Source organism: Bactrocera oleae, chromosome 4, assembly GCF_042242935.1.
Source record: "Bactrocera oleae isolate idBacOlea1 chromosome 4, idBacOlea1, whole genome shotgun sequence".
NCBI lineage: Eukaryota > Metazoa > Arthropoda > Insecta > Diptera > Tephritidae > Bactrocera > Bactrocera oleae.
In genome coordinates, this window is record NC_091538.1 from 40,543,729 (window position 1) to 40,568,852 (window position 25,124).

The following is a 25,124-nucleotide window of genomic DNA, read 5'->3' on the forward strand; positions in this document are numbered from 1 at the left end:
ATAATAATTTCGTTGTGTGTTGTTGGCAGTATTACAGCCATTTCGCTGCTTTTAGGACACTATTCAACTTTTCGGCCCTCTTGCCTGCTGGGTTTTTAATTTCTATTAGCAGGTTTCCTTAGAGGGTTTTCCTACGTCACGTTTCAGGATATCCGCGTATAACCGCAGTTCTGTTTTGTTAAGATAATAGTGCCGGGTTTCGAACTATTTCACCTCTCGATCGGCTTCTTTTTTTTACTATATTCAGCCATTTCTCGCCTGCGGGCTTATCTCTTGAACTGATTTTCTGAATCATTTTCGTGACTTCACTATATGTATCCGGCCCTTTATCATTTACATTTTAAGCCTTTCCGTTGGTGGTAAGTAGCCTGTCATCCCATGTAATTTTTTGACACCGTGATGGCCACGAATTTATCACACACCTTATGTTTTTAGTAAGCATTATTTTTTTTTCACTGATCTACAACATTCCAGGAAAAAATCTAGTTGCTAGTTGGAACTTTTCTTTCACAATTGTTAAATTCCGCTAATTTTAAACTGGACACGAATTTGGCGCAATTTCTAGTCCGGTTATACCTACGGTTTTATTGTATTTTCGGTGTGGACAACAATATTCGAAGTAAATATAAACAGAAATTTGGGAAATTATAAAATTATAAAATTAGTTTATATGTAGATATTGCTGATTGAAATAAAATATATGGCAAAAGGTCGCTGCTATTGCGACCCCAAAAATGTTGGTTATTTAAGCGAGTTCGGTACCTAAGGGGGTTTTACTGTACTAAATTTTAGTATATAATAACATTAAGTGCTTTATAACTAGTGAGAGACCACACACCGAAATATCAACAATAAACTACGTATATACATATGTATGTATGTATTTAATAATAAGGCGTTATCCAAAACAAAAACATAACCAGAGAATTAGCTGTTCTAAAATGTTAATTATTATAAGGGAACACCGAAAATCTGCAAGTACGAAAATGAAATTACACCACATCATAAAGGAACACCACTCTATAAAGGAACCAAGAAAATTTTCATCCCTTACAAGAACTTAATTCCGAACGTTCAATTTGTATGGCAGCTATATGATATAGTGATCTGATCTGACCAATTTCTGTGGAGAATAATTTGTTGCTTTAAGCGATAACTAGTTCCTAATTTCGTGAAGATATCTCGTCAAATAAACAAATTTTCCATGCAAGCACTTTACTCCGATCGTTCAGTTAATATGGCAGCTATATGCTATAGTCATCCGATCTATACAATTTCTTCGGCGCTTAGATTATTGCCTTAAATAATAATCCATGCCAAATTTCGTGAAGTCACCTCGTCAAATGAAAGAGTTTCCCTTACAAGCACTTGATTCCGATTGCTCAGTTTGTATGGCAGCTATATGCTATAGTAGTCCGCTATCGGCCGTTCCGACAAATGAGCAGCTTCTTTGTGAGAAAAGGACAGTTGCAAAATTTCAGATCGATAGCTTAAAAACTGAGACGGACATGGCTAAATGAACTCAGCTCATCATGCTGATCATTTATGTATATATTTTATGGGGTCTCCCACGTTTCCTTCTGGGAGGTACAAACTTCGTGGCAAACTTAATACATCCTATGGTCATAAGCTAAGAGCTAAATCGTTGAAAAATAAAACGCACTTAGCTTATTTCATATTTTCAAACTGTGTTGGCAAGGCGGGGAAGTAAAGTCAACTGATATTCAATTTACTTCAAAATGTCTGACATGAAGATAAGATTAGTTCGAATTTTTGAAATTGTTAACGAATAATTAAAATACCTACCCAATAAATGGTCCAAAAAGAATGATTAAAAAAAAAATCTTAAGGAAATTCAAATGTTTTTTAATCGTACAATCGATATAATTAAGTTCTGAATATAACAAAATTCAAATGACCTCCACGACTTTATTTGCAGGAACGAATTCGATGTATGTCAATATTGATTTCTAAGGCTCAAGAGAGTCTAGTTTATTGCTAAAGACCAATTCAGACCAAAAACCCGTCAATTTAGATGGATGTAAGGGTTGGTAATGAATAGTTTGTGAATTTTCTTAGCACTAGAACCGACAGCTTTGATTATTTATTTGACGAATAGTGAGCACAGGTGGACGATTATTACGACCACAAATGGCAAAAGCTCACGAAAAGCTGCAGTTAGAGAACGATTATTTTGATAATAAAATTGAATAATTTGTAAACGTTGTTCTTGCATATATCTTTCCGTGATGAAATTGTAATCATCATTACAGATCACGACATATTAAAAATGGCCAAACAGGCAATTAGAAATCATATCATCCCTATTGGAAAACCCGATATATAGATTTTGTTTATTTGAGATCAAGGACACAAAAAACTGAAAACAAAAGTTTAAATTGTCTTAATTTTAGCCCAAATCTCATCTACAAGGCTCGGCATTTTTGGTTTGCTTACATTTTCATCTGCAATCAACTGACAATGCCACTAGTTCAACATACTAGCTAAGAGAACTTTGTTAAGTCAATATAATTATCTTAACGTCCTGGTCAAATAAAAAACACCTTTAATAATAAAAATTTAATTTAATAGAAAAGTAAAAAAAAATGTATGTACATATGTTGGATAGGATTTGAACTTAAGCAAAATATTTTATGTTGTAATAAAGAACTGTGCTATGCAAACGACACCACAGATAATATAAGTACATATGTATGTATGGATATATGTGCAAACACTGCAATATGCATGATGCAACCAGTTCGAGAAACCAAACCTGGCGTCATTGCTAAAATAGAAAGTTCGAAAAAGCATCATCGTAGTCAGAGAATGTTTATAAATAGAGAAGGCGAATGTTAGCTATGATAAAATCAGAGAACGTAAATGAATAGAGAAGGAGCAAATGTTAACTGAAAACTTTTTGAGTACTAATTTGTAATTCCACATAAGGGAACATCGAAAAATATAACTTCGAAAAAGAAAAATACACCACGCTGTGTGCGAAACGGAGAAAAGGCTATAAATAGACACAACGAATGAATAATCGGTGAGCATACCTATTTAGATTTGTGTTTTCAATTTCACTGATATGACGAAAATTAAAATTGTGAAAAGCCTTTTGAATTAAAAAGGAGGATTGCTGGCAAAAACCCCAGAATTCATAATAAAATAACCTCTGATATGTAATTTTTCCAACTTTTGTATGTGCGTTGAGTGAGTAATTGCTTATTGAACAAAAAATAATAATAAAACGGTGGCTAAGCGGCCGTGTTTCCACTTTTGTGGTGGCTTAGGTCGTAAGCGCGAAGGAGTTAAGCTCATTTCGAATACGAGCATATCGTTCGAATCGTAAAATACATAAAATTAAATTTTATTTAATTTTTTTATTTTATTAATTGGAATTACTAGCATATCTCAATTCAATTCCCTTAATAGCATATTTTACTTCCTGATATAATTAAAATCTATCAGGAAAATATGTTCATATGTTTAGGTTTATTGAATATTTCCTTATTATGCGTATTTACACAAATGTGATAATCACACATACATTCTTAAATACACGTACGCTGATGCTTGCTTCTTCTTGCCCCGCACAAGCAATGACTTTTGTCTACACTTTTTGCTTTTTGCGAGAAGGGGTCAGGGGCGCACTGCCACATAATTATATCAGATATATATTTTATTTATCGAATTTAAACGAAAAACGATTATAGGTTTGAATTTATTGGTATTTATATTTTTACGTGTCTATTAATTATATTACGAAATTAAGTCATTAATGCATTAGTACTTTTCAATACAAATTAAGCAAGATATTAATATATTATGAGCCCTCACTTGACACGCCTCTGTGCATGGTGGCAAGCCAAGAAAATAACGGCGAGTTCGCGCGTACATTATGTTGTTGAAAAAAACGAAAATACGACTTTGTCGACAATCATACATATTCACATACATGCATACGAGCTCGCATACATATTGACACCGAATTTTGTGCATCGTGGCGGAGTTGGCAAAATTTGTTTCTATCGACAATTTTGCGACAATGTCGATCGGCTATGTTGTCTCGTTTGTCCTTTTTGCAGGGCTTTGCTGTTGAAAATTGACTTATGCTCTTTTGAAATGCTACGATTAACGATTGGTCTGCATTTTCATAACGTCGTTTGTAGATAAAACGGGCTAAATCGACAAACTATTAAAGAATGATAATAAGTAAACATATACAAGCACTATATGTAGTTTGCAATGGCAATTTTACATAAATTTTATAATTTAAAACAATATGTAGTATAAAAATATTAAATCGGCAATGACCCAAGTTGCCATTTTTCTCTTCTAGAGTAAACATCAGAAAATTCTTCAACTTCTGATTTTTAGTATCACCATGAAGAAGCAGCTTTTGAACAACTTGTAGAATATGCGCGTTCTTATGAATGAATTTGTTGTTGGTGTTATTTAAATGCGTAGATATATGTATGAATGAATTTGTTCTTTTTGTATGAATATATGGCATATTGAAGAGCATATGACGTGTGTACATACAAACAGACCTTGACATATTCACGTTTTCATGTATGTAGATATGCATATGCATGAATGAATTTTTTCTTCTTGTAATTATGAATACAAGTATATAGCATATTGAATTGTTTGTATGTATACAAGTCATAGTGCATACAAACAGACCGTGGCAATTCATCAATTCTACTTTTAGCTGCTTTGTACAAACGAAGTGAACACTAACTGGTGGTCAAATCAAAAAATGTTATACTTACCTATGTATTATCGAAACCTCAAATATTTAACGAATTAAATGCAAATAAATTAATTTTTATTTATTTATATTTTATTAATTACATTATTATTTAATTAAAATAATAATAAATTATACTTATAGGTATTTCTTAATTATATTAATCTAAATAAAAATCTGAAATGGAAAAATAGAAAACACTGAAAATAAAAAAAAACAAATGCATATAAGTAATTTTGTTATTTAAATTGTAACGATAAAACAAACAAATTTTTTTAATTGCACACGATTTGCGAATTTGCCTCCTCTTCAACCACAAATTCTCACACGATTTTTTCTATTTATAAAACTAGGCTCATGTGCCCTGTTTTATAAAACTAGGCTCATGTGCAATAAAACTAGAAAAACTACACTACAACTAAAACTAATTATAACTTATTTCTACATATATTTTAAATACATTTTTAACTACTTAAACCTTCTAAATTAAACTTATTTACACCTGAAAATATACAAAGAAGAGCTGAAAATAAAAGAACATCTAAATGTGAACGAAAAATGTAATAAATTGTATTAAATATGTATGGATATGATACATCACTTACACAAAAAAACACACCTAATACCTATTGCCTTCAATCAATAGAATTTTAGATTAAAATAAGTGCACCATAATCCCTATTTTTTATATATTTAATTTTTTTAGTTTACGTATTTTTCGGCGTTGCACATTATCTTGCCTCTTTACTTCAGCCAGCCATTTCGCATTTTTATACAACAACACTGTTACTAAGGACTTAAACAGTTGTTGTCGGTAGACCAAGCATTCACCAGCTTCTAAAAACCATTCTGGAAAAACGTTTTTAGTGCTATCATCTATGGCATCCTCGATGAGCTCTCGAACTCCATAGTAATGCGCATATTTTCCGAATAGCTCTTTATACCACTTCATCTGTATCCGACAAATTTCGAAAACTCTGTCAGTCTGATTTATTAGTCGCAGATCGGTGCAATCTTTATAGTTCTTAGAGCGTATTAAAGACTCGGAGTGCTTATTTAAATCTCCTTGAGTCTTCAACAGCTCTTTTGCACAGTTATCGCATCTGAACTTGTAGAGAAGTTTTTGGTATATCGAGTATCCAGTGTAATACCGCTGTACTTGAAGCTCCGCAGTATTTTCTTCGGTTTCTGCAAAATGCTCATCGGGAATGTCAACTATATCAACGGCATGTTGCTCGGAATCATCGAGGGCGTTATGATCTTCCTCGCTGATATTCCAATCAAGATTCAGGTCGTCATCGTCTTCGCAGTTTGAGCCTTTATTATTAAATCTGCGTCTCAATATTTTCATTGAGATAAGACGAGCGACTATGAATTGAATATCATAGGCCGATGGATGAGTATTTACCCCCTGACTAGCCCTAATTTTATAAAAAAAGTTTTCTAGCGCGTCTTGATTTAATTTTCCTAACAATATAAATTTCACATCTTTGTAATTATCAAAGATATCTTTGGATAAATTCATCATTGCTGTCAGGGTTATGATAAACCCTGATAAGCATTGAACATTTATAGTGTTAGGAACCTGGATATTCGAAATGAACTGCAGGTGGTCCTTCAGCCTATCAAACATGGCCGAAGTGTTTCGCCAAATGGGACACCTGAACGGGTTCTTACTGTTGAGCACCTTGCAATCAAGCTCATCAAACAAGTCGTTCATGCGTTTTACCAACATTTGTGTCGCTATGGCGCATTTCATTATATATGCATCCGTGCCCAATAATCCCTGCCTGAATGCCATGTCGATGCCAGCTGCTACTGAATTGCTGAGCACCTGTGTAGCTCTAGAAACGCTCATTTTCTCGAAAGTATTGGGATATATGTGGGAGGATGTCAACTTCGGACATATTTTAAAATGATGACTTACACTATCGATTGCATACAGCTTCCTTATAACCTTGAAGCTAGCTATGCCATCGATAGTTTTTAAGTCGTGCTTCAATAAATTATTCCTAACTGACTTAATTAAATGGCAATAGTCATATAGGCAATGAACTTTTTTGCCATTGATTATAACATATGGTTCGGATTTTGTAACTTTTAAATTATTATATAATCGGACATTCACCGGACCTTGATCACAAATGATCGCTTTTACATTGAGTCCTATCATGTCCAAGACTTCAATGTTTTTCTTCAATATTACATCTAAATCTACTGCGGACAGCCCTCCTTTTGCCACATAATACGGAATTACGTATTTCCAATTAGATGCTATAGCTTTCGCCATGAAAAAGCAGCATTTGTCGGCAATATTTAATTCCCTATTGCCTCTCCCTTGTCAACGAAACCATCGATGACATCCTTACTTTTGTTATAAACGAAATCTTTTTTAATTGTATTTCATCGAATATAATTACACAGATTCGTTCGTGTTCGGACATTTCCCCAACAAGAGTTTTCAAATTACCTATAACCCTAGGATCAATCCCTGCTACGACATATCTAATTGGGCGCCAGCGCAGTAGAGATTTTGGATGTGGCAGCGCAAACTGAAGATCATCCCTCAAGAAGTTATATGCCTTCGTTGACATATAATTAATATTTTGCGCTAAATTTTTTTGATCTTCAGTGTATGTATTGATTGTACTGACAATCATCCTAGCAAAATTTATTGCATCCTCAGTAGCATCTTTGGATGCAATAATTGTCCTATTCTCTAATTCAAATAATTTTTCTTTCAAAATCCTATTGTCCTGCCTGAGCGCATTCATGCGTTCATTTTGCTTAAGGGCATTCTGCTGATAAGCCCGCACAATCCGAGCGCAAGATTCGCGGTCACATTTTGAGGAATCGAGGTTGAAGGAAACACTATCTTGTTTACGCTTCACCTGGAGATCCGAATATAATTCGAATTCCTCAAAACTTAAATCTTCCCCCGCTATCTGATTCCTACGTGAGTATTGCCGCTTAATAGGCAGAAGGACCCTGTTTGAAGAAAAGCTACTGGAACTGCCTTCATTTTCGTAAACAAATATTTTATGCTTAGGGATAGCTCCTTCCTTAAGTCTATTATTTGTGACATAATTTGCATCAAAATGACAGTCACAAATAAACAACTTTTTATGGTCGGAGTATGATGCACTTATTTTTAATGCTAAAACCCAGCTGTTGAAGGCAATCTCATCTTGGGGGAATGAAAAAAGGATTTTTTTTCCATTCGATGGACATCCTTCAACCAGAGAACTTAAAACAACTCTCTGGTTAAGTTCTCTGGGTGAACTCCTTGATGAATTCCTACAAATTGTTCGCTGTCGAACCTGCACCTTCTCATTGTTTTAAGTTCTCTGCTTCAACGCAGCAGGTTCGCCTCTCCGTTTTCGATGGAGGAACAATATCAATCGAATTTCCTATCATATTAATATATATTTAATATATGTATAATTAATAATATTTTATGTTTATATACATAATGTGAATATACACAATATGTCATTCGAAATGAATGCCCCCAAGCAAACAAAACGAATACATAAACCCCGATAGGCACACATACATACAAGTACATACATACAATACATACGTGCATATATGCTGCATCAATATATATATATATATATATATATATATAAAATCACCGCAAAAATATTATTTTATTTAAATTTGTTACTTACCAAGATTTAGTGTGGGTACAGCACCAATCCTCAATTTTTTTAGCCCCCATTGCATTTTCTGCGAAATGCGCAGCACAAACAAACGCGTTTGAGGGGGCTATGGGTAAATTGTCGAACCCCAAGTTTCGCCTCCATATAAGTGCAATTTGTTCATTTTTCGGCCAAATGAACAAATTGCACTTTCCACTGTCATTTTCACACTCGCGCTCACAACATTTTCGCCCTCGCGGCATTTTTATAAATTTTTTAATTAAAATTAAAACCGATTTAAAATTTTACTACCGCACCACAAGAAGCTTTTATTATAACTAATAGTTTGGAATTTCGTTTCTCTGCTTTTACTATTCTTTCTTTTATATTTTCGCACTTACCCAATTTGAATATTTTCTCAGTTAACACCCATTCAAGTCATGAGAAATTTATCCAACAGGTACATCAATAGAGGAGAATACCTCCCTCTTCTGATCTAGTAAGAATTTTTGCAATTTGCCAATGGTCAAATCCCACCCACATGTCAAAAAATTGAATAACAATTTATATTTTTTTTATTTATACTCCTTTTTTTAAACTATATTTTAACTACTTTACTACTATTTATATTTATTTATTAAAACATATAATATATCCTACATATGTATATACTTACATACATACATACATATGCACATTTGATTCTAACATTGAAATTTCATTTTTTCTCCTTTTCTATTTAGATGCAATTTCAAACCAATTCACAACTATTTTCTGATTTGCATTTATTGGATTTTCTCTTCTCTTCGAACTTGCGCGTTTTCGATGTTCCCTCATCAAGTTCGAAAATAAAATTTCACCATCCTGTCAATTTACGCAACGAACTACACCACTCTATAAGCAAAATGTATATATATACATATGCACAGATGTTCTTTGGTATGCGCATAAACAAAAATTTAAATAATAACAAGTAAGGAAGGGCTAAGTTCGGATGTAACCGAACATTTTATACTCTCGCAAAGTCAAATGGTATACTCGTTTGAGATTTCTTTGTGGATTGACTGATATTTTCGGTAGAAGGTCAACTATAGGCACTGGGGTCCACATATTCAGTACTTAGGGGCTTGAACAGTTTTGGTTCGATTTAGAAAATTTTTGGTCACAAGGTGGCATACTTTAAACGTATTATTCACGCAAAGTTTTACGCCGATATAATCATTGTTGCTTGATTTGCATAGTGGAAAGTGAAAGAATCAAGTGGTATTTAAAATGGTGTCATATGGAAAATAGGCGTGGTTGTAATCCGATTTCGCCCATTTTCGCACTATGACATAGAAACATGAAAAGAACGTTATGCACCGAATTTGGTTGAAATCGGTTAAGCAGATCTCAAGATATGGGTTTTCACCTAAAAGTGGGCTGTGCCACGCCCACTGTCTAATTTTGAACGCGGTTCCTATAAAGTCATCTTATACCATCTCAGAGATAAAATTTAATGTCTCTGGCGTGTTTAGTGCTTGATTTATCGCGCTTTTAGTAGTTTTTAACAGTACCGTTATATGGGGAGTGGGCGGAGTTGCCACCCGATTTCAACTATTTTCACACCGTCAATAGAAGTGCTAAAAACATTTGCTTCCAGTGAATTTTGTTATTATAGCATTCGTGGTTTAGGAGATATGCACATTAAACCTATTAGAGGCGGGACCACGCCCACTTTTTAAAAAAAAATTTCAACTGCAGATGCCCCTCCCTAATGTGATCCTGTGTACCAAATAACAGTCTGGTATCTTATTGCGGAGCTTAGTTATGGCAAGTTATTTGTTTTTGATTAATGGCGTTTTGTGGGCGTGGCAGTGGTCCGATTACGCCCATCTGCAATACCCACCGTCTCATGCTACCATGAAACATGTCTACCAAGTTTCATAAAGATATCTCAATTTTTACTCAAGTTAGAGCTTGCACGGACGGACGGACAGACGGACAGACGGACGGACAGACGGACGGACGGACAGACAGTCACCCGGATTTCAACTCGTCTCTTCATCCTGATCATTTATATATATATAACCCTATATCTAACTCGATTAGTTTTAGATGATACAAACAACCGTTAGGTGAACAAAACTATTATACTCTGTAGCAACAGGTTGCGAGAGTATAAAAACGAAAGAAATTGACTTCTGACAGGAAAATTTTAATAATGAGGGAAATAATATGAAAATAGAATTAAAGTATTATTCGATAAAAAGGGTTATAAAAATAATAAAATAGTATATAAAACAAGTAAGGAAGGGCTAAGTTCGGATGTAACCGAACATTTTATACTCTCGCAAAGTCAAATGGTATACTCGTTTGAGATTTCTTTGTGGATTGACTGATATTTTCGGTAGAAGGTCAACTATAGGCACTGGGGTCCACATATTCAGTACTTAGGGGCTTGAACAGTTTTGGTTCGATTTAGAAAATTTTTGGTCACAAGGTGGCATACTTTAAACGTATTATTCACGCAAAGTTTTACGCCGATATAATCATTGTTGCTTGATTTGCATAGTGGAAAGTGAAAGAATCAAGTGGTATTTAAAATGGTGTTGTATGGGAAATAGACGTGGTTGTAATCTGATTTCGCCCATTCTCGCACTATAACATAGAACTATGAAAAGAATATAATATACCGAATTTGGTTGAAACCGGTTAAGCAGATGCTAAGATATGGGTTTTACCTAAAAGTGGGCGATGCCACGCCCACTGAATAATTCTGAACGTGATTCCTATAAAGTCATCTCATACCATCCCAAAGATAAAATTTATTGTCCCTGGCGTGTTTAGTGCTTGATTTAGCGTGCTTTAAGTAGTTTTTAACACCGTTATATGGGGACTGGGCGGAGTTGTCACCAGATTTCACTCATTTTCACACTGTCGATAGAGATGCTCAAAGAATTTGTTCTCACTGAATTTCGTTATAATAGCTTTAGCGGTTTAGGAGATACCACATTAAACCTATTATGTGGCGGTACCCCACCCACTTTAAAAAATATTTTTAAACTACAGATACCCCTCCTGTGATCCTGTATACCAAATAACTGTTTTTTATCTTATTGTGGAGCTTAGTTATGACAGTTTATTTGTTTTCGATTAATGGCGTTTTGTGGGTGGGCAGTAGGCCGATTACGACCATCTGTGATACAACCGTCTTACGGTATCAAAAAACATGTCTACCAAGTTTCATAAAGATATCTCAATTTTTACTCAAGTTAGAGCTTGCACGGACGGACGGACAGACAGTCACCCGGATTTCAACTCGTCTCTTCATCCTGATCATTTATATATATATAACCCTATATCTAACTCGATTAATTTTAGGTGATACAAACAACCGTTAGGTGAACAAAACTATTATACTCTGTAGCAACAGGTTGCGAGAGTATAAAAATATGATAGGATTTGAACTTAGGCAAAATATTTCACTTTGAAATAAAGAAGACTGCTACACAAGCAGCATTACAGACAATATTTAAGCCAATTTGTCTAATCTGTGAACTCAAACAGCTATTGTTGTTTACTTGCTACAATGTTCATATGTCTATATGTGAATATTCTTGAAATTGCCTTTCTTCATTCGCATGTTCCAATATATTTGCATATATGTACATATGTATGTACCTCAATATGTCTTTCGCAAAAAATCAAACATTCCTGTAAGTGACAAAAAAAAACGTAGACGCACCATCATCGGCCAATAATATTCAAGCGAACTCGCGGCTTATTTTCTAAGTATTTCATATTACAACGACAACAAATTCATTCATAAGGAACGTGCGTCTGCTTCAAAGCAAAGTGCGTTCGATCATAACTCTGCGCCGCGCTATTTTTTCTGTGCGCCTGGTAAGCCACATTTGGTTTTCATATAGAATTCCTACCGCAAATGCTCGAAAATAAAAATGAATGAAATTGAATTTGAATGTCTTCAGTAAAATTGAATAAGTTTAAATTTTACAACTGATCCTACCATTCCCCTCGCATTTGTATTTTGCGAACAAGCTGCTTACTCACTACGATGTTAAAAATCATAAATTGAAGAATTTGTATGCTATTCAGAAAGGAGAATTGGCAACATGACCTCTTAGCGATTTGAAACATTATTTCAATTTTTTTCATATTATGCACTATATATGGCATTAAATTATAAAATTTATATAAAATTGCCATTCATATGAAATCATTAACTACTTCTATATACTCTAAGCACACTGCATATATTACTTTTATATGTTTACTTATTATCATTGTTTCATAGTTTTTCGATTTAGCCTATTTTATCTAAATACGACGCTATGAAAATGCAGCCCAATTGGTAATCACAATATTTCAAAAGAGCATAAGTCAACTTTCAATAGCAAACCACTGCAAAAAGGACAAACGAGACAACATAGCCGACCGACATTGTCGCAAAATTGTCGATTGAAACAAATTTTGTCAACTCCGCCACGATGCACAAAATTCGGCGTTAATATGTATGCAAGCTCATATGTATATATGTATGTTTGTCGACAAAGTCGACATTTGGTTTTTTTCAATAACACAATGTCCGGGTGAACTCGCCGTTATTTCGTTGGCTTGCCACCATGCACAGAGGCGTGTCAAGTGAGGGCTCATAATATATTAATATGTTGCTTAATTTGTATTGAAAAATACTAATGCATTAATGACTTAATTTCGTAATATAATTAATAGACACGTAAAAATATAAATACCAATAAATTCATACCTATAATCGTTTTAAAATAAATTCGATTAATAAAAATTTATCTGAAATATTTATGTGGCAGTGCGCCCTTGACCCCTCCTTGCCAGCGATCGTTCAGCTTACTTCTCGCAAAAAGCAAAAAGTGTGGACAAAAGTCATTGCTTGAGCAGGGCAAAAAGAAGCAAGCATCAGCGTACGTGTATTTAAGAATGTATGTGTGATTATCACATTTGTGTAAATACGCATAATAAGAAAATATTCAATAAACCTAAACATATGAACATATTTTCCTGATAGATTTTAATTATATCAGGAAGTAAAATATGCTATTTAAGTAATTGAATTGATATATGCTAGTAATTCCAATTAATAAAATAAAAAAATTAAATAAAATTTAATTTACGTGAGTTTTAGGATTGGAACGTGTAGGCTCGTATTCGGATTGTGCTTAACCCCTGCCCACTTACGACCTCACCCACCATAAAAGTGGAAACGCGGCCGCTTAGCCACCGTTTTATTGTTATCCTTTGCTCAATAAGCAATTACTCACGCTACGCACATACTTACATAAGTTGGAGAAATTGCCTATTAAATGTTTATTTTATTATGAATTTTGGGGTTTTTACCGATAATACAGATTTTTAATAAAGAAGGTTTTTCATAATTATATATTTGTCATATCATAGAAATTGAAAACATAAATCTAAGTAGGTATGCGCAACGATTTTTCATTTAGGAATATTCGTTGTGTCTATTTATAGCATTTCGCACATTGCGTGGTGTATTTTTCTTTTTCGAAGTTATATTTTTCGATGTTTCCTCATGTGGAATTACAAATTAGTACTCAAAAAGATTTCAGTTAACATTTGCTCCTTCTCTATTCATTAACATTCTCTGATAAAATGTAAATTATTAAAAGGAAACATCGGAAATACGCAAATTCGAAAGTTCAATTGCACCACATCAAAAAGGCACCTCTCCTTATGATAATCGAATTGAACAAACTACACCACTCTAACAAGGTACTCGTACCAAGCAAATTATCACCACCTTATAAAGGAACGACTATAATACACATAACGCAGACTTAATGGAATATACATTTTTATTTTTGCATTTTGAACTTAAAAATATAAAGAAGAAATACATGTAAATTTGAACTGAATTACCTAGTATTTACATCGTGTTTTTACTTCACTTAAAAAAATGTGTCGGGTGAACGCAGACTTTATTGGCTATGTGTATATTTCTTCATTATGCCTCCTTTGCAAGCTTTGTGCACAAAAAAAATATGCTAAAGGGTGGGTCCAAGTTTCTCCACCAATACAAAACTGCGAACTTGCTCCTGCGACTTTTCGTCTATCTCCTGCCGATACATTCTTTTCCTCGGTGCCCTTCTGTCAAATATCGCTCTGTTTGCGTTTGCCTACTATTTGCCCATGTGTTAATTATTTGAGTGTTACCTAAAGATGAAGAACATGTGTGATCTTCATTATATAGGGGTTGAAGGGATTTACCCAAGGTCTCAACTTAAAACATATCAGTGTTTGAAGTCGAGACAGTTCTAATTGGAGAAGAGATAAGATGCATCGGATTTAAACTTTCACTACCTAATTCAATGTCTTGTTCGTTTTGGTCAATTATACTACAATTTACTGCTCTGTCTAATCTTACTGCAGGTGATAATATTCTTAAATCTAAATCTGGTAAAGCCAATTTGGAGCCTCATCTTTAAGGAGAAATGCCTTTGGCACGCAAATAAATATTTAGCCGTTGGATTCACTACGTCGTACAGCTTGATCCATTCGCGGCGCCTAATTGAAATTAAACAAAAACAAAACGTACATTAACTAAACTAGTAAACTAACAATTTAAATATTCAACTGACAAAGAAATTTCACTCACACAACCATAAACATGTAAGTTAACATAACTAAACTAAAAGAAAATATCAATATCTTTCGAACGAATAACCAATACAAACTTCTGTAAACGGATTATGAAAGGTGAACGTTTTAAGCGTTTTGTTATTTAACATTACTAAAAAAACAAATTTTAATCAACATATTTATGTTAAATCAAATCAATGTTATGATAGTATAAGCACTTTTAAATCAGCCCACAAAATATCATTCATTATACCCCGAAACGGGGTATTAAGTTTGCCACGAAGCTTGTAACACCCAGAAGGAAACTTCGGAGACCCTATAAAATATATACAATACATAAATGATCAGCATGATAAGCTGAGTTGATTTAGCCATGTCCGTCTCTCTGTCTATCCGTCTGTTCGTCTGTCGGTATATAAACAAACTAGTCCCTCAGTTTTTATGCTATCTGAATGATCTGAAATTTTGCACCTGTCCTTTTATAACAAAGAAGCTGCTCATTTGTCGGAACGGCCGATATCGGACAACTATAGCATATAGCTGCCATACAAACTGAACAATCGGAATGAAGAAATTGTACAGATCGGATGACTATAGCATATAGCTGCCATATTAACTGGAATCGAGTGCTTGTATGGGAAACCCTTTCATTTGACGAGGTATCTTCACGAAATTTGGAACGGATTATTATTTGAGGCAACAATGTAATCTCCGAAGAAATTATTCAGATCAGATCACTATAACATATAGCTGCCATATTAACTGGAATCGAGTGCTTGTATGGGAAACCCTTTCATTTGACGAGGTATCTTCACGAAATTTGGAACGGATTATTATTTGAGGCAACAATGTAATCTCCGAAGAAATTATTCAGATCAGATGACTATAACATATAGCTGCAATATTAACTGTACAATCGGAATCAAGTGTTTGTATGGGAAACTCTTTCATTTAACGAGGTATCTTCACGAAATTTAGCATGTATTATTATTTAAAGTATTAATCTAATCTCCGAAGAAATTGTATAGATCGGATGACTATAGCATATAGCTGCAATATTAACTGAACAATCGGAATCAAGTGTTTGTATGGGAAACTCTTTCATTTAACGAGGTATCTTCACGAAATTTGGCACGGATTGTTATTTGAGGCAACAATGTAATCTCCGAAGAAATTTTATAGATCAGATGACTATAGCATATAGCTGCCATATTAACTGAACGATCGGAGTAAAGTGCTTGCATGGAAAACTCTTTCATTTGACGAGGTATCTTCATAAAATTTGGCACAGATTATTATTTGCGGCAACAATGTAATCTCCGAAGAAATTTTATAGATCGGATGACTATAACATATAGCTGCCATACAAACTGAACAATCGGCATCAAGTGCTTGTATGGAAAACTCTTTCATTTGACGAGGTATCTTCATAAAATTTGGCACAGATTATTATTTGCGGCAACAATGTAATCTCCGAAGAAATTATTCAGATCGGATGACTATAACATATAGCTGCCATATTAACTGAACGATCGGAGTAAAGTGCTTGTATGGAAAACTCTTTCATTTGACGAGGTATCTTCGTAAAATTTGGCACAGATTATTATTTGCGGCAACAATGTAATCTCCGAAGAATTTATTCAGATCGGATGACTATAACATATAGCTGCCATACAAACTGAACAATCGGCATCAAGTGCTTGTATGGAAAACTCTTTCATTTGACGAGGTATCTTCATAAAATTTGGCACAGATTATTATTTGAGGCAACAATGTAATCTCCGAAGAAATTATTCAGATCGGATGACTATAACATATAGCTGCCATATTAACTGAACGATCGGAGTAAAGTGCTTGTATGGAAAACTCTTTCATTTGACGAGGTATCTTCATAAAATTTGGCACAGATTATTATTTGCGGCAACAATGTAATCTCCGAAGAATTTATTCAGATCGGATGACTATAACATATAGCTGCCATACAAACTGAACAATCGGCATCAAGTGCTTGTATGGAAAACTCTTTCATTTGACGAGGTATCTTCACGAAATTTGGCATGTATTATTATTTAAAGTATTAATCTAATCTCCGAAGAAATTGTATAGATCGGATGACTATAGCATATAGCTGCAATATTAACTGAACAATCGGAATCAAGTGTTTGTATGGGAAACTCTTTCATTTAACGAGGTATCTTCACGAAATTTGGCACGGATTGTTATTTGAGGCAACAATGTAATCTCCGAAGAAATTTTATAGATCGGATGACTATAGCATATAGCTGCAATATTAACTGAACAATCGGAATCAAGTGTTTGTATGGGAAACTCTTTCATTTAACGAGGTATCTTCACGAAATTTGGCACAGATTATTATTTGCGGCAACAATGTAATCTCCGAAGAAATTTTATAGATCGGATGACTATAACATATAGCTGCCATACAAACTGAACAATCGGCATCAAGTGCTTGTATGGAAAACTCTTTCATTTGACGAGGTATCTTCATAAAATTTGGCACAGATTATTATTTGCGGCAACAATGTAATCTCCGAAGAAATTATTCAGATCGGATGACTATAACATATAGCTGCCATATTAACTGAACGATCGGAGTAAAGTGCTTGTATGGAAAACTCTTTCATTTGACGAGGTATCTTCATAAAATTTGGCACAGATTATTATTTGCGGCAACAATGTAATCTCCGAAGAATTTATTCAGATCGGATGACTATAACATATAGCTGCCATACAAACTGAACAATCGGCATCAAGTGCTTGTATGGAAAACTCTTTCATTTGACGAGGTATCTTCATAAAATTTGGCACAGATTATTATTTGAGGCAACAATGTAATCTCCGAAGAAATTATTCAGATCGGATGACTATAACATATAGCTGCCATATTAACTGAACGATCGGAGTAAAGTGCTTGTATGGAAAACTCTTTCATTTGACGAGGTATCTTCATAAAATTTGGCACAGATTATTATTTGCGGCAACAATGTAATCTCCGAAGAATTTATTCAGATCGGATGACTATAACATATAGCTGCCATACAAACTGAACAATCGGCATCAAGTGCTTGTATGGAAAACTCTTTCATTTGACGAGGTATCTTCATAAAATTTGGCACAGATTATTATTTGCGGCAACAATGTAATCTCCGAAGAAATTTTATAGATCGGATGACTATAGCATATTGCTGCCATACAAACTGAACAATCGGAATGAAGTCCTTGTATGGAAAACTCTTTCATTTGACGAGGTATCTTCACGAAATTTGGCATGTATTATTATTTAAAGTATTAATCTAATCTCCGAAGAAATTGTATAGATCGGATGACTATAGCATATAGCTGCAATATTAACTGAACAATCGGAATCAAGTGTTTGTATGGGAAACTCTTTCATTTAACGAGGTATCTTCACGAAATTTGGCACGGATTGTTATTGGAGGCAACAATGTAATCTCCGAAGAAATTTTATAGATCGGATGACTATAGCATATAGCTGCCATATTAACTGAACGATCGGAGTAAAATGCTTGCATGGAAATTTGACACGAGTTATTGCTTAAGGCAACAAATTATTCTCCACAGTAATTGGTCAGATCAGATCACTATATCATATAGCTGCCATGTAAATTGAACGTTCGGAATCAAGTTCTTGTAAGGGGTCTTTCTATTTGTGAAGGGTATTATAGCTTCGGCGCAACCGAAGTTAACGTTTTTTCTTGTTTTAATTTTTTATTTACAAAATAACCGATTAGGACCTATTCACATTTTTATTTGCACTATTTGTTACTATTATAACTATTTATTATACCTATTTATATATTATTATTATATTCACTTATTTTAATATATAAAACTCACCTGGACATTTCCCCTTCTGATGGGAAGGGATACATCGGTACCTCCAAATTGCAACCAGAAGCGCACTCTCTGCCAGGCATCCTATAAAATCATCACACAAATATTAACAAATTTAATAAATTAATGTTACTATACTTACTCAATCCGACTGTCTCCTTGAATTTCTAATAAATTATAAGCAGCTGAACTGAAGTTATTAACAGTGAACTTTAACAAAAACTTAAAACATTAAATACATTGTACAATCACTTAAAAATTTTAAAGCTTCTTGTCTTAAAAAAATGTCCTTTGAAGTAACTTTTGACATCACACGCTTGCACGAAATTCATAGAATTTACAAACCGTTACACAATAATATTTTTGATAAAATTGGAAACAGTGTGATTTTAGTAGTAGAATTTTCGAAGCAACCCGTACCAAGTGGGACATTTTTGCGTGTGCATTAGCGAAAATCTTAGGATTGGCTACTCGTAGATTTATACAATGCTCGTAGCATGCCATGAAAGTAACGGCAAGTTCGCGCGGACATTGTGTTGTTAAAAAAAAAAAACCAAAGTACGACTTTGTCGACAAACATACATTATATATGTACAAACATACATACATATGAGCTCGCATAAATATTGACATAGAATCGTCGGAATCGTCATAGAGTTGACGAAATTTGATTCAATGGGCAATATATCGGCAATGTCGTCTACGATTACCTATTTACTTGCATTTTCATAACGTCGTTTTTATATAAAATAGGCTAAATGAAAAAACTATGAACTAATGATAATAAGTAAACATACAAAAGCTAGTGCCGGAGTGTGCCTCGAACTCATAGAAGTAATAGAGGATTTCATATAAATGACAATTTTACATAAATTTTGTAATATAAAACCATATTTATTCAAAAAGATTAAATCGGCAATAACCCAAGACGCAATTTTTCTCTTCTGGAGTGAACATCAGAAAATTCTCAACTTCTGATTTTTAGTATCACCATGAAGAAGCAGCTTTTGGGCAACTTGTAGAATACGCGCGTTCTTACGAGTGAATTTGTTGTTGGTGTTATTTGAATTTGCCTTTGTGCTTATTTTTGTGAATGAATTCGTAGATATATGTATGTATGAATGAATTTGTTCTTGTTGTAATTATGAATATATGGCATATTGAAGAGCATATGACTTGTGTACATACAAACAGACCGTGGCAAATTCACGTATTCATGTACATACATATGTATACATACATACATACATGAATGAATTTATTCTTGTTGTAATATTGAATAGAAGGCATATTGAAGAATTATACGAATTAAAAGCAAATAAATTAATTTTTATTTTATTATTTTACTAAAATACTTATACTTGTACGTACTTCTTAATCTAAATAAAAATTTGAAATAGAAAAATAAAAAACACTGAAATTAAAAAAAAAAAATGTAAATAAGTAATTCTGTTATCTAAATTATAACGATAAAATTTTTTTTTTTAAATTGTAACCGATTTGCGAATTCGCCTCTTAAACCACAAATTCTAACACGATTTTTTCTATTTACATACATATGTATGTACACATGTATGTATGTCCTTAGTAAAAGTGTTGTTCTATAAAAATGCGAAATGGCTGGCTGAAGAAAAGTAGCAAGAAAATATTCAGCGCCTAAAGATTTGTAAACTAAAAAAATTTAATAAATAGAAAATAGGGATTATGTCGCACTTATTTCAAACTAAAATTCCATTGATTGAAGGCAATAAGTAAAAGGTGTGTTTTCTTGTGTGATGAAGCATATACATATACATTTAATACAAATTTATTAAAATTTTATTAATTTTTCTTCCATATGAAGATGTTCTATTTTCAACTTTTCTTTTAAGTATTGTGTGTAGTTATAAATGTATTTAAAATATATGTAGATATTAGTTATAATTAGTTTTAGTTGTAGTGTAGCTTTTATTGCACTTGAGCCTAATTTTATTGGAAGGGTCAATTATTGATTAAATCTACTTTAACAGTTGTTGTCGGTGGTCCAAGCATTCACCAGCTTCTAAAAAAATTTCAGAAAAAGGCTTTTAGTACTATCAGCTATGGCATCCTCGATGAGCTCTCGAACTCCATAATAATGTGCATATTTTCCGAATAGCTCTTTATACCGCTTCATCTGCAGCCGACAAATTTCAAACGCTGTGTCAGTTGGATTAATCAGTCGCAGATCGGTGTAATCTTTGTAGTTTTTAGAGCGGATTAAATACTCGGAGTCTAATCTAAATCTCCGTGAGCCTTCAACAGATATTTTGCACAGTTATCGCATCTGAACTTGGAGAGAAGTTTTTGGTATATAGAGTATCCAGTGAAATACTGCTGTACTTGAAGTTCCGCAATCTTTTCTTCGGTTTCTGCAAAGTGCTCATCGGGAATGTCAACTACATCAACGACGTATTGCTCAGAATCATCGAGAGAGCTATGATGTTCCTCGCTTACAATCCAATCAGCCTGCATCTCAATATTTTCATTGAGATAAGACGAGCGACTACGAATTGAATATCATAAGCCGATGGATGGGTATTTATTCCCTACCTAGTCCTAATTTTATAAAAAAAAGATTTCTGTCGATAAATTCATGATTGCTGTTATAGTTATGATAAACCCTGAAAAGCATTGAGTATTTATATTGCTAGGATCCTCGATATGCGAAATGAATTGCAGGTGGTCCTTCAGCCTATCAAGCTTTGCCGAAGTGTTTCGTTGAATGGGCCACTTGAACGGGCTCTTGCTGTTGCGCACCTTACAATCAAGCTCATCGACCGAGTCGTTCATGCGTTTTAGCTTTAGAAACGCTCATTTTCTTTAATATATTGGGATATACAAGGTGCGTTCCAAAGTAAGCAGTACAAAAGTAACAAAGGGAGCTCTAGTGGCGCCATCTATATGCCGACTAGTGCGTTAGAATCTGCTATCCTTTATCGATATCCAGTAAAAATTTCATGACATTTCATCTATTGGAAGAGAAGTTATTGCATTTTAAGTGTCAGTCTGTTTTTGTCATCGGTGCGAAAATGAGCTTCAAACAAAGAGCCAACATTAAATTTTGTTTTAAAATTGGTAAAACTTTTACCGAAAAGTTTCAATTGATTAAACAAGTTTATGGCGATGATTGTCTATCCTGTAGCAGAGTGCACGAGTGGTTTCAACGTTTTTAAAGTGGTCGTGAGGACATAAATGACGATGAGCCGAAACCCAAAAAATCCTGGAGAAGTCAAAAGTGAAGACAATGCTAATTTGTTTTTATGATTCCAAGGGTATTGTGAAAAAAGGATTTGTTCCAGCCAGCCAAAACGTTAATGCGGTATTCTACCTTGGAGTTTTGAAGAGTTTGGTGCGCCGTATTCGACGTGTTCGGCCCGAATATTGCGAATATGGAAGTTGGCGTTTGTTGCACGATAATGCGTCGTCTCATCGATCGACGCTTGTGGCCGATTATTTGACCAAAAATCACATTTTAACAATCAACCACTCCCCGTATTCACCTGATATGGCACCGTGCGACTTCTACCTTTTCGGAAAAAGGCATCTGCCAATGAAAGGAAAGCGTTATGCAGACGTGGAGGCCATTCCAAAGGCTTGCACCAGCATACTGGCGGCCATACCGGGCAACGAGCTAAAACACTCGTTCGACATGCTTTTGGACCCTGCAAAAAGCTGTATTAAAGCAGAAGGGGACTATTTTGAATAAAAATTAATTGATTTTGCCGATAAAACCATTTGTTCTATCCTTTTTTTAAAAGTCCTGTTTACTTTGGAACGCACCTTGTATGTATGTAGAAGGATGTCAACTTCGGACATATTTTAAAATGATGACTCGCCCTATCGATTACATACAGCTTCCTTATAAAAGTGACTTAATCAAATGGCAATAGTCATATGGGCAATAAACCTTTTTGTCATTGATTATGGAATATGGTTTACATTTTACAATATTTAAATTATCATATAAATTATGGCTAGTCGGCAATATGTAATTCCCTATTCCCGTCTCCTTTGTCATCGTAACCATCGATGACATCCTTACTTTTGTTATAAACGAGATCTTTTTAATTGCAATTTCGTCGATTATTATTACACAGATCCGTTCGTAATTAGACATTTACCCAACAAGAGTTTTTAAATTACCTATAACCCTAGGATCAACCCCTGCCATAACATATTTAATTGGGCTCCAGCGAAATAGAGAAAGGTATATGCCTTCGTTAACATATAATTAATATTAAACGCAAAATGTTTTTTCTCTTCAGTATATGTATTGATTGTACTGACAATCATCTTGGCAAAATTTATTGCATCCTCAGTAGCATTTTTGGATGCAATAATTGACCTATTCTCTAACTCAAATCTTTTTTGTTTCAAATCCTATTCACCTACCTGAGCGCATTCATGGGTTCATTTTGTTTACGGGCATTCTGCTTTGCGTCGGCATTTAGAGAAATCGATGTTGAAGGAAACACTATCTTGTTTACGCTTCACCTCGAGATCCGAATATAATTCGAATTCCTCAAAACTCAAATCTTCCCCCCCTATCTGATTTCTATATGAATAATGGCGTTTAATAGGCAGAAGGACTCTGTTCGACGAAAAGCTACTGCAACTACCTGTATTTTGTTAAAATAATTTATGCTTCGGGAAAGCTCCTTCTTAAGTCTATTATTTGCGACATAATTCGCATCAAAATTGCTGTCGCAAATAAATAACTTTTTACGGTCGGATTATGTTGCATTTATTTGTAATACTAACACCCCGCTGTTGAATGCAATCTCATCTACGGTGAATGAAAAAAGGATTTTTTTTCATCCGATGGACATCCTTCAACGCATAAACCCCGATACGCACATAAGTATACATACATACATACGGGCATATATGCATATACATAGATTAACTGGCAATATCGTAAAACATTTAATAATATTAAAATTTGTAACTTACCAGGATTTAACGTGGGAACAGATCCAATTCTCCAATTTTCAGCCCCCCTTGCATTATCTTCAACATGCGCAGCACAAACAAACGTGTTTCGTCTTCCAAATTTTTCGGCCAAATGAACAAAATAGACTTTTTATTGTCAGTTGTACACTCGCGCACACTACGTTTACGGACTCGCGGCATCATGAAATATAATATGTAATTAAAAACGATTTAAAATTGTACACCTGCGCAAGAACAAGATTTTATTATAACTGATGTTTTGGAATTTCGTTTCATTCTTTTGTTATTCCCTTTTTTATATTTTCGCACTTACCCAATAGAATATTTTCGCAGTTGACACCCATTAAAGTCATCAGAAATTACGTAAACAGGTGCATTTCCTCCATCAATAGATGAGAATATCTCTCCCTTCTGCTCTAGTTTTTGCCATTTGCATTTGGTCAAATCTCACCTACATGCCAAAAATGTACCTGCATTTTACTTTAATATTAAAATATTCACATATACGACATGTTTATGTATATACTTGGGTACATACAGTGTATCACAAAAATAAGTATGCACTATGTATATGCGTAAAAAAGTCATATTAATTTCAAAATAAAAATAAAACTTTTCGTGTTTTTTACAATAACAATTATACATAACATCGCCTTTTTGAGTATGATAGATCGATGTTATTCACATTTCCCGTTATTAAGAACCGTTTGATTTCCTCAGTAAAAACCAAAAATCACGTCACATAAATATGTATGCAATTTGCCATTTCAGTGTGTTTTCGACTGGCACACAGTATTTGTTCGCTTCAAATTTAAATAGTTACTTTTTGTTTAAGATATTAAGATTTACAAGTTTTAATAAAATTTTAGCCGTAATTTAATTTAAATTTTGATCATCGCACCGCCCGAAAGAGAACTACCACAAGATTCAAAAGATGTTATAATAAAACTACATAAAGAACAAAAATGTCAGAGGCAAATTGGATAAATAACAAATAAAAGTAGTTCAACCAGAGAACGTAGAGGAACGAGAAGGTGCAGGTTCGACAGCGAACATTTGTAAAATTTTATCAGGGAGTTCACCTCACACGCAAGAGAAACAAATAACATTTCTCGCTTTTTTAACAGCGGTGAATCTGTACACATACGCTCTCTTAACATAATCAACCGGCGAATTTGAAGAGAATATAATATGTATGCCAAACTGGGAATATTGATATGCCATTTGAAATATATTCC

At 34.0% G+C, this 25,124-nt stretch overlaps 1 long non-coding RNA gene across 1 annotated transcript; it reads right to left on the reverse strand.

The window, feature by feature from the left end:
- Positions 1 to 4,817: 4,817 nt before the first annotated feature.
- On the reverse strand, positions 4,818 to 24,864 carry LOC138857183 (uncharacterized). Its single transcript, XR_011396207.1, has 3 exons — positions 24,200 to 24,864; positions 23,887 to 24,110; positions 4,818 to 4,956 (listed from the first exon to the last, which is right to left on the reverse strand). It is a non-coding gene; the product is annotated as an uncharacterized lncRNA (long non-coding RNA).
- Positions 24,865 to 25,124: the final 260 nt, after the last annotated feature.